We start from the raw sequence: 11,507 nt of genomic DNA on the forward strand, positions 1-11,507 counted from the left end.
AGGAGAAAGTGGCCGAAAGATTTGAATGCTGCTGAGAAATGTAAAAAAGTGAATTAAACATACACATGAGATTTAGCTACGTGGATGTCGTTTGGGGAGGTTAGCAAGATCTGTTTGTGTGGAGTGATGGGCCCTGAAGTCTCGTCGCCGTGCACTGAGAAATAGTGGCAGGTGTAGACGTTTCTAAAGTTCCCTTCCTGTTGGTGGGGAAAAGAAGATCATTATAAGGCAGTAAGTAACTCGAGGGGGTTGAAGAGTTGGGTGAGAACTTTTTCTTCATTTGAGCGAGATTAAACACTGATGGGAACTATCAGTGAAGAGGGAGAGGTTGAAAATACGGGAGAGATGAGGGATGCAGGTGAGTTATTTTGTGATTCTTCCTTCCTCTTGTGAAATGAGTTTTTTTCAACTAGATGATTTCTAGTTATTTCTAAGGTGCTCCTGTTCTGTGATTATCGTCTTCACTTTTAGCTAAACTCTCATTCTTGCTTCGGCTCTTACAAATCTTTGGGAACTTCCTTCTGTTAAAGTCAAACTTTTTATATTCTGTTGGCCATCTCTCTTGCTCCCCAAATACATTCCAAGGAGTCCATAGGGATGTGTTCCCTCCGAATGCTGTAGGGAGAATCCTTCCTCACCTCTTCTAGCTTCCGGTGGTCACTGACAATCTTTGAAATTCCTCAGCTAGTGGCTGCATCATGCTGGTCTCTGACTCCATCTTCACACGCCCTTCTTCCTTGTGTCTTTGTGTCTCTTCTTATAAGGACACCAGTCATATTGGATTTAGGATCTACTCTTATCCAGGATGGCCTCTTCTTAGCTTAACTCATTACATCCGCAAAGATTCTATTTCCCAAATAAGGTCACATTTTGGGGGTCCAGGTGGACGTGAATTTCCTGTCTTCAGGGAAGTGAGCTTTCCTGACTTCAGGGGCCACGTGGGTAAATAAACCCGCGAAGGGATGTGCATGTCTGTACCGGGCATGTGGGAGAGGTTGGCAGTAGACTGAGGAGATAGGGGGTGCCCCCCCATAAAGCCATTTCCAACACTGCTCTGGACATGCACACACAAAATCTGAGCCGCTGAACCTGGGCTTGCAGGCTGCTGGTTGTGGATCCCTCATGCGCCAGAGGAACAAATTTGTCCCAAGCAAAATTTGTCTCCCAGTTCAAAGTCAGTGGAGACTCTGGCTGCTGGTGGGGGAATGGGTCAGAAGGGTAGGGAGAACATTGAAGAAGTTTCTCTAGTTGTCCAGGCACTAGATGGTAGGAGCTTAAAAAGGGAATATACCGAATTATAGTTTAAATAGATCCCAGGAGGACCTTGGAGCATAATTTTGTTTTTTGAAACTTTATTGGTATATAGGATTACATCTTTGTGGTTCATCTAATGAAAGACGGTGACTGACAATATTATCTCACGCATGTCCAATTTATGCCAGAGGGTGGCAGCATTGTCAAGCAGCTGGAGGCTTGTTGGGGATGCCAGACTTGCCTTCCTTTATTTTCTTTGGGACCTACTGAAATAAAGACATCTCCTCAATCCTGTCTCTGCTCTCCTGCCTGCCCTCCCCCACTTCTCCCTTCCTCCCTCTTCCAGCTTCCTCCCTGCTGGGTTTACAGGGAATGAGCTAGGAGAAATGGGACAATGGCAGAGGGCGTTAACACTGGTTTCTTTTTATATCCTCAGAATAGAATCTCCCTCTTAAACATGACATTGATTGTATTAAGTGTCTTCCTTAAAAAATCTCTAGGAGGTAAGACCTGAATTATGGGGGAACTTAGAGCTATTTTCAGTGTTTCAGAGAAGCTGTGACTTGGTAAAATGTCAACTGCTTATGCCGGGATTACTATGGATTCTGTGATAAATCTGATTATTTCATTCTGAGCAAAAGCCTGGGTTGACAACTTTAAATGTCTTTCAAGAAGCAGGGAAATATGATTTCTAGATAAATTCTGCCAGGCAATTAAACTCTTTCAAAATCTTGGAACCTCGATCAACACATAGGAAAGCAGGGCTGGTGAAAAATCTTGGGATTCACTGTCTTGGTAGAAACAAAGATTGTCTTCAAATACTTAGAGGACTATTGTGACTGGTCAGTGGGGACGGATGTAAGGATCTGGGTTTGGAGTTGGACACATCACCTGCTTTGTGACCTCTGGGAGATAATTCAAATTCTCTAAGCTTCATTTTTCTCATCTTATTGAATTGCTGTTGGATCAAATTAAATAAGGTATATAGGATCCTACCACGGCATCTAGCACATAGCTGATGCTCAATGAGATTTCCTTGAATGAAATGAAATAATGGCAATAGTAACCTGGAGTTTTAGAGGCTGTATCCTTGGTATCATGGCCTTACAGAGGCTTAAAAGCAGTGGGTGGGAAGAAGAGAAAAATGTGATTCTCTCTTTTGGGACGTTTAAATTGCTCTTTAAAAATTTTAGCTATTCGTGGATAATTGAGCGTATTTAAAAATGTCCCCTCCCTCTGGAGTGGGACCATGAGTAACTGGGGATCAGAGGCTAGATACTACTGTTCTTGAACGTTTCACACTTGTAGTAGAGTACACATCAGTTGTTAAAAAGAAAAGCCAGCATCGGGGGTCTTTGCATTTGAGCACAGTTAGCCCTCAATGATCTGAGGTGGCTTGGAGGGCAAGTCTAGCTTCTAATCTGCATCGTCCTCATTGTCACCGAGGAAGCAAGACAGCGATTTGCTGCGATTTTTCACCCTCTCTTATCTCTACGGAGGTGCGTAGCCGGTCCTCAAACTGAGAGTCTCATCCCGATGATGGTGATGGGAAGTGTGTGGACCTGAATGTGGGAAATGCTGGTGTCCTGTCCTCCTCTTTGGTTTTGTTCCCGCCAGCAGAGGGCAGCAGAGTGTGCGCCCCACCTGCCTCCCAGGGGTGCAGGGAGCAGAGGCAGGAGGGGGTCTTCCAATCATGGCAGCTCAAGTCAGCAAGGTACTGAAGGGTTATCTCCTCCAGCTGGCTTTTTTTTTTTTTTTTTTCCCCCAAGAAGCAAATTCTGGCATTTATTTTAGGTTACAAGAATAATTTATTCCCATTCACTTTCAACAATCTTTAAGGGCCATCCAACTGGCCTTTGTAGGCTTGAATGCCTCTGATGACTTTGCTTCAGGAGAACTTCAAGAAAACCCCCAAGTGGGATCTGAGACCTCAGTCCCTCTATTCCCTTTCCTTCTTGTGAGAAGAATGGACTTCTCAGGCTGTGCCCTTTGTTCATTTCTCTTACCTTGGTTACATCAAGGCCTTATATTCCTTCTACATGTAGCTCCCTCTCACTCCAATTAGGGAGAAGGATTATACAAATTCTAACTACTTTTTCAATAATTTCTAATAGTTCCTTTTTTGATAATTATGCTAATGGTTCTTTGTTTAAAGTCCCCTTTTTTATTGGTGAATTATGCTCTGTTTTTGTGTGTGAATCTGTATGTATAGGTTTTCATAAAAGATTAGGGACAAGCTTGTCATTAAATGAGCTGTTACCTATGGTTTACTGAGTGCACACAAGATGCTAGGTGTTGAGGACACAGAGTGAAGAAGACACCTTGAGGGAATCTATATTTTATAAGCTGTCATCTCAGAAAAGAGGAAAGATTATATTATCTATTGCTGTGTAACAAATCACTCCAAAACATAGTGGCTTAAAATAGCAAACATTTAATGTATGTTTCCCTGTTCCCATGGGTCAGGAATTTGGGAGAGACCTTAGCTGGATGGTTCGAGCTTGGGGTCTTCTGTGTGATTGAAGATGACGTTGGCTGGGGCCGTGCTCATCAGAAGGCTTACCTGAGGCTGGAGAATCTGTTTTGAAGATGGTTCTCTCACATGGCTGTTGGCAGGAGGCTCGGTTCCTTACCATGCAGGCCAATCCATGGATGGCTTGAGTGTCCTCACAATATTGCAGGTAGCTTCCGCCAGAGTGAATGATGAGAGAGAGAAAGACAGAGAGACAGAGAGAGAGGGGGAGAGAGAGAGAGAAGGGAGAAAGTTTCGATGCCTTATACGATCTACTCACGCACTGCGAATTCTGCCATCCTGTATTTGTTAGAAGTTAGTCCCTACCCCCAACTCTCCTCACGCTCCATCTCTTGAAGGGAGAGGTACCTAAGAATTTGTGGACCTATTTTAAAACCATCACATAGATGTTTAACTATGTTTGTATCCATCTACCAATGTCACGATTCCCTCAAGATGCAGAAGCAGGCCCTTGTGCTCACATATTCATTCATTCATTTGTTCATTCATTCATTCAACAAGTATTCACTGAGCACCCACTACTTGCTGGCAATCCCAGCATAGAAACATAACTCTTTGTTTCTTCATTGGGACTCTGGAAAGAATAAAAAATACTCTCAGCTTAGTTAAAAATTTGAAGAGCTGTCATATAGAGTAACCAAGAAGTAGACCATCTCACCAAGGTAAGAGTGCACTCCAACCAGGTGCAAATTAAGAGTGCAAATGCACTCGAATCAAGTGTATGCTGGGTGGCTTTTTATTTTGGAAATCCTTCTGCTTTTGTAACGGTTGCCTAGCAACCAGAGCTTTGTTCTCAGTTCACACCGTGAGTGTTGGAACAGAGTTGCTCAGCGGCATTAAAATTCATTGGGTTTCCCAAGCAGCAGAGAAACTCTGGATGCTGAGCCCTGTTGGTCACCTGGCCGTGCACAGGGTGGAGATCGACGTGGGGAGACCCTGGAGGGAGTGGAGTTTGCCTAGGGTCGGGGGAGGGGTGTGCGAACAAGGCCAGTATTTCTCCTTATGGATGGCTAAGAATGACATGATTCCCATCTAAGAAAGGATAACACTTGTTTTCGAACATCCTTGACACTTGCTTCTGCAGCACTTGTATTGAAATGGGAATGACACAGGAAATACAGCACGACCTGTTTGTGAGTGAAACATTCTGCAGTTTCATGATTAAAAGCGATCCGTTTTGGAGACGCTGGCACATAGATAATGCAAATCCAGCTACTTCCCAAAATTTGCACTAGCCCCAAACAAGAAAATCTTATTTTCCTTTTTAAATATGTTTTGAAATAAACGAAATCCAGTAAACAGCTATCGAGCACGTGCTATATGCAAGGCTCTGGATTAAATGCTGTGCAAAAAATAATAATGTTTGATCCCTCTCATTCATTTGTTCAATCAATGAAAATTTATTAAGGGTACAATTTGCCAGGTACTCTGCTCGGCGCTGGGACTATAGACATAAATAAAATTGATATATTTCCTGTCCTCATAGTATGGCATTCTAGTGGGGCTCATGACGTAATGGGAAAGAGAAAACCTCGTAGCTCTCCTGGGGAAGGAGAAGGGAAAAGGACTCCAGTGGGTGGGTGAGGATTGTGACCGCTACACAGGAAACCCAGAGCTGCCCAAATCTGCGTTTCTGGAGGCTTTGCTGTGAACCCCATGCTCGAGTGTGGATTCTTTTTTTTTAATTGAAGTATAGTTGATTTACAATGTAGTGCCAATCTCCGCTGTACGGCAGAGTGACTCAGTTGTACATGTGTATACATTCTTTTAAAAATATTCTTTTATGGTTTATCCCAGGAGATTTGATATAGTTCCCTGTGCTATGCAGTAGGACCTTGTTATTTATCCATTCTAAATGTAATAGTTTGCATCTACCAACCCCAAACTTTCAGTCCATCCCTCTCCCTTCCCCCTCCCCCTTGGCAACCACAAGTCTGTTCTCTATGTTTGTGGGTCTGCTTCTGTTTTGTAGATAGGTTCATTTGTGTCATATTTTAGATTCCACATATAAGTGATATCATATGGTATTTGTCTTTCTCTTTCTGACTTACTTCACTTAGTATGATAATGTCTAGTTGCATCCATGTTGCTGCCAATGGCATTGTTTCGTTCTTTTGTATGGCTGAGTAGTATTCCATTGTATATATGTACTGCATCTTCCTTATCCATTCATCTGTCGATGGACATTTATGTTGTTTCCATGTCTTGGCTATTGTGAATAATGCTGCTATGAACATAGGGGTGCATGTATCTTTTTGAATTATGGTTTTATCTGGATATATGCCTAGGAGTGGGATTGCTGGATCATATGGTAATTCTATTTTTAGTTTTCTGAGGAACCTCCATACTGTTCTCCATAGTGGCTGCACCAACTTACATTCCCACCAACAGTGTAAGAGGGTTCCCTTTTCTGAGGTGTGGATTCTTATGTAAAAGACTAGTTTACAAGCCACACCAACCCAAGGCACCCAGTTGGGCTACAGGAAACAAAACAAAACTCTAACTCTCTCCCTCCCAGTGATTATGACATTACAGCTTCACCTCTTTTTTAAGTCCCTCCCTCTCATTCAAGGAGGGCTCTGAAATTTCTCACTGAGCTTGCAAATTGCCATTCCCTGAACACCACAGGGCCTCCAGTGGGGAGGAAATGAAGGCTTGTGAACAAGGGAGAGAAATGATCAGCAGTGTCTTTAAGATGAGTTCACTGACAGGGAATAGAGTTAATCGAAGTGGAGTGAAATTGGAATTAAATACAATTAAGAGGCATATTGGACAGATTTCTTTTTTTATCTGTCTCTCTATCATCCATCTTTCTTTCTATCCTCTATCTCTCTTGCTGATTAGCAGTCTTTCCCTATTTTGGGCAAGAGCTCCTCATTTTTGCTTTGGGGGAACCATCCTTCCTACTCAAAGTCATTATGATTTGGGTGGGGCTGATCTGGAGCTGGGGTTAGTGGATTAGATCTGACTAATGAGAGCACACACATCAAATTATTCTCAAACCACAATAGTCATTTATAGGATGGTTGCTGGAACCATGGGTGAGAGACCTTCTTACCAATGCAGTGGCCAATTGGTAGGATGTAAGCCCAAAGCCATGTTTGCTGTTGTATGGGGAAAGCATGACTGAGAGTGAAGTCAACTCGAAGAATCAGATCAGGGAGAGGGAGAGGGAATATCTGGTAATGATGAGGCCTTGGATGCAGCCTCGCCTGAAGCCTACGTTCAGTTATACTAGTCAACAAACCACCTTCTTTATTAAATCAGTTTAACTTGGAATTTCTGACATTGTCACAGAAAGAATCTCGGCTGACATGGCAGAATGCGTAACACAGGCGAACAGTAGCAAGGCTTTAACAGAGTAAAGTAACTGAAATTAGGGAAATTTTTGAGAAGAACTGCAAAAGAATACGGCAGATGAAGGAGAGAGGGAGGAGGCCAAAAAGATTTGGCGTCTTGAGCCTGATGATTAGGATGGTGGTGTCCTTAACGGAAACAGCGAAGTCAGGGAAATGATGTGGAGTGAGGCAGAGGCGTGAGACCCGCTGTAGATGTGTTGAGTTGCCCGTGCTGGCTGGGCATGCAACCTGGTAGCTGGAAATTTGGGACTGCAGCTAAGGAGAGAGACTATTTTTAAAGTGGGAGGAAATAATTAGAAACAAAAACGTAATGAGTGAAATCACCAAAGGAGAGCACGGGGGTGGGTGTATTAGTCTGCTTGGGACAATTGAGACCCTAAAATGAAACGATGAATATGAAATTGCCATAACAGAACACCAGAGACTGAGTGACTTAACAACAGAAATTTATTTCTCATGGTTCTGTCTGAAGGCTGGAAGTCCAAGTTCAGGATGCCAGCGTGGTCAGGCCTCTGGTTTGCAGACAGCACCTCCTTGCTTTCCCTAGGTGCATGTGCGTGGAGGGGAAGGGGGGAGGGATCTCCCTCTTATAAGGACACCAGTGTTATCAGAGTAGGACTCCGCCCTTATGACCTCATTTAATCTTAATTACCTCCTAAAAGTCCTATCTCCAAATATAGTCACAATGGGTGTTGGGGCTTCAACATATGACTTTTAGGGGGACACAGTTCAGTCCCTAGCATGTGTATAAGATGGGCCATGGATAGACCCAAGGAGAGGACCCAGGTTTAGGCCTTGAGAGGAAGAAGAGGAACCAGTGAAGGTGATTTCTTGTCCTGGTGTGTGTGTGTGTGTGTGTGTGTGTGTGTGTGTGTGTGTGTGTGTGCCAGATCCCCTGGGATCCACTGCTCTGTGTCAGTCACTCGTTGAAGACAGTTCAGATGGCACCTCTTCCAGGCAGTCTGCCCTGCCTGTCGCTCACATGCACATGAGGTTGGGCTTCCTAATACCTATTTCAGTTTCCCACTGTACTTACCATGTTTTATTATCATTATGCCTATGAGTTTGCTTCTGCAACAGACTTAGCTAGGATTCGAAACTAGGATTTGAAACCAAATCCTAGAACCCATGCTTTTCCCATTATGCTTTGCTGGGATGATTTCTAGCCTGACTCCGGTGCAAGACAATTGAGACCCTAAAATGAAACGATGAATATGAAATTGCTTTGTAAATAGTAAGTTAATATCTAATTATAAGCTGACATTCCTATTATAAGCCTTTATAATTTATGTTTGTGTATGTTTAAGGTGGCATTATGACAAATGGCCATAATGTTTGTGCATATGTTCATTAATATGTAGTAAATCATGTGTATATGAATACAGAATAGCATTCATATTTTATGTGTTAGGAATTATTCTTTTTCTAAAATTAATTAATTAATTTTATTTTTGGCTGCACACGGGCTTTCTCTAGTTGCGCCGAGCGGGGGCTACTCTTCGTTGCAGTGAGCAGACTTCTCATTGCGGTGGTTTCTCTTGTTGTGGAGCATGGGCTCTAGGTGTGCGGGCTTCAGTAGTTGTGGTGCGCAGGCTCAGTAGTTGTGGCGCATGAGCTTAATGGCTCTGCGGCATGTGGGATCCTCCCAGACCAGGGATCGAACCCGTGTCCCCTGCTTTAGCAGGCAGATTCTTAACCACTGCGCCACCAGGGAAGTCCCTGCAATTATTCTTATAAGTGTATTTATACATGATATATGTGTGATATGTATGATGTATGTGTACGGGGGTGAATGTGTGTGTTTTTATCTCGGTACTCTGAAAACAACCATGTTACTGGCTTTTAAAATGTACACTATTAAAGAGGAATTTAGGCAAAAAAGAAATGTGGCATGTCCTGGTATCAGCACATAAATACATTTGTAATCCTGGATGTTAATAATAATAGTTATTAAACTTTACTTTGAGTAAATTTGTGGTTTCTAGCCTATAAAGCATGGTCATGAGCACCCTCCTATTTGTTCTCACCATATCCCATGAGGCACCTGATTTGTATGTTGGGAGAAGCACATGTTTTGACGGGGGAACTCACTGGGGCTTCTATTCTGGCTGCTGCCAATTTACTAGATTTGCTATTTTTATAATAGTTACATTGTATTATAATAGTTACCTTGTTGAGTGCCTTTTATGTTGAAGTTCTTTTACCTATTAATGTGTCTAAATTTCATATGAACTCTCTAAAGCGTAGAGATTATTATTCCCATTTACAGATGAGAACACTGCCTCTCAGAGAAGTTATATGATCCATGTGGTCAGGGAACACACTTTGTGTGACTTGAATCCTTAAATGTATTAAGATCTTTTATGGCCCAGAATACAATCTATCTTGGTAAGTGTTTCATGTACCTTTGGGAAGAACGTGTATTATGCTGGTATCGAGTGGTGTTCTATAAATGTCAGTTGGGTCTTGATGGTTGATTGTGTTGTTCACATCTTCTATATCCTTACTGTTCTAGCAACTCTTGAGAGACAGGTATTGAAATCTCAGCGTGGAATTGCCAGTTGGCTCAATAAGGTTTTACTTGGCAGAGTTTTCAGTTGTGATTGGTGGAGGAGATAGGCTGTGCTCGGCTTACTCCGTCTCGGCTGGCCCTGATGTTTTCCCCTGTCTTTTCCTTCTACTTGATGGGAAGCTCTATGAGGCAGGGTCTGTATGTTATTCACCATCGTCATTTTCATAAGGCGAACGACGCCACTGTTTAAGGATGTGGGTAAGGGCCTTAACCAGCTATGATGAGCTCATTTTCATTTTTAATTGCAGTATAGTTGATTTACAATGTTGTGTGAATTTCTGCTGTACAGCAAAGTGACTCAGTTATACATACATATGTATATATATATACACATTATTTTTTCGTATTCTTTTCCATTATGGTTTATCACAGGATATTGAATATAGTTCCCTGTGCTCTACGGTAGGACCTTGTTGTTTATCCATTCTATATACAATAGTTTGCATATGCTACCCCCAAACTCCCAATCCATCCCTCCCCCACCCCTCCTCCCTCTTGGCAACCACAAGTCTGTTCTCTATGTCTGTGGGTCTGTTTCACAGATAAGTTTATTTGTGTCATATTTTAGATTCCACATATAAGTGATATCATATGGTATTTGTCTTTCTCTTTCTGACTTACTGCGCTTAGTATAATAATCTCTAGGTCCATCATGTTGCTGAAAATGGCGTTATTTCGTGATGAACTCATTTTCTAACCAGAGGATACAGAACACTTGACGCCGCATGTGAACGCAAGTGTAGTTTGTGTGGATGATACAACACAAAATGCATGAATTTTCAGCCAATTTAGGGAGAAAATTTGAGGTTTCATTCACACAACCCATTGAAACAGAATGGTTAGACACTTTACCTAGGACTAGCAAATAATTTGGCACTATATAAATTATGAAATAAAATAATATAACTTATAGGAATACGTGTGTTTTCAAAATCTCTGCTCGTGCGAAGGTGCCTCAGAAGTGGCTTTCAGAGCAGCTGACTCACGGGTAATGTTAACCAATGAGAACTCAGCTTCTCCAGCTCCATGCTGGTCCCACGTGCACAGTCACAGGTTTCCACCAGTTCTCTGCACTCACATCCAGACCTGTTTATGTGGCACATCCTGAGCAACGTAATAAAATGCAAAGCGTAGTGACTGTATTTGTTTGCCAGGGCTGCCATAACAAAGCGCCACAGACTTGGGGGGGGGCTCAAACATTTGATAGACATTTATATCTTCACAGCTCTGGAGGCTGGAAGTTCAATATCAAAGTGTCGGCAGGTTTGGTTTCTCCTGAGGCCTCTGCCCTTGGCTTGCAGACGGCCATCTTCTTGCTGTGTCCTCACATGGTCTTTCCCTCTGTGCATGCACATTCCTGGGGTCTCTCTGTGTGTCCAGATCTCCTCTTCTTATGAGGACACTAGTCTGATTGGATTAGGGCTCACCCAACAGACTCATTTTAATTTCTCTAACAGCCCTGTCTCCAAATAAGTTATATACTGAGGGTCTGGGGGTTAAAGTTTCAACATACAAATTGCGGGGGTGGGGGGCGCAATTCAGTCCATAACAGTGACTGGTTTTATTTTATTTTATTATTATTATTTTTTGGCTGTGCCACGTGGCTTGCTGGATCTCACTTCCCTTACCAGGGATCTAACCTGGGTCATGGCAATGAAAGCCCGGAATCCTAACCATGAGGCCACCAGGGAACTCCCAACGGTGACTGATTTAAAAAAAAAAATCAGAAAAGGATAGGATTATACCAATGACAAACAACAGGAGTGAAAAAGACAGACAATGTCGATAA

Source organism: Balaenoptera borealis (assembly GCF_965194805.1).
Source record: "Balaenoptera borealis genome assembly, chromosome: 17".
Classification (NCBI taxonomy): Eukaryota; Metazoa; Chordata; class Mammalia; order Artiodactyla; family Balaenopteridae; genus Balaenoptera; species Balaenoptera borealis.